The sequence below is a fragment of the Orycteropus afer genome, unplaced genomic scaffold (assembly GCF_000298275.1).
Source record: "Orycteropus afer afer isolate SDZICR_OR568_19922 unplaced genomic scaffold, OryAfe1.0 scaffold00033, whole genome shotgun sequence".
Taxonomy (NCBI): domain Eukaryota; kingdom Metazoa; phylum Chordata; class Mammalia; order Tubulidentata; family Orycteropodidae; genus Orycteropus; species Orycteropus afer.
In genome coordinates, this window is record NW_006921620.1 from 3,100,097 (window position 1) to 3,100,600 (window position 504).

The window sequence follows — 504 nt, forward strand, 5'->3', positions numbered from 1 at the left end:
TTTTTTTATTAAAAAGTAGGTAAATATGATCTAAATATTATAGTAAAATAACCATAAAACCTTTCTATGTATATATGTATGTGTGTATAAATATGTATATAGAGAGCGAGTGAGCCCTGGTGGCACATCGGTTAAGCACTCGCTGCTAACCGAAGGATTGGTAGTTTGAACCCACACAGAGGCTCCATGGGAGAAAGAACTGGCAATGTGCTTCTGTAAAGATTACAGCCAAGAAAGCCCTATGGGGAAGTTCTACTCCGTCACATGTGGTCTCTATGAGCCAGAACCACTACAGACTGACTAGCATCTCCTGGAAGCTGAACCTCACCCCTGTTCACAGTTCCTCACTCCAGCAACTCTCTAACCCCTAACCTTGTTCCATGGTACCTCTCCAATCTCAAGGTGCCCTCAACTGCCAAGAAGCACCCAAACCACAGACATCAAAGGACTGAGGCCCCAAGTTACTGGGCCTCTAGAAATGACTCTGCCCCTAGATATGCTCTG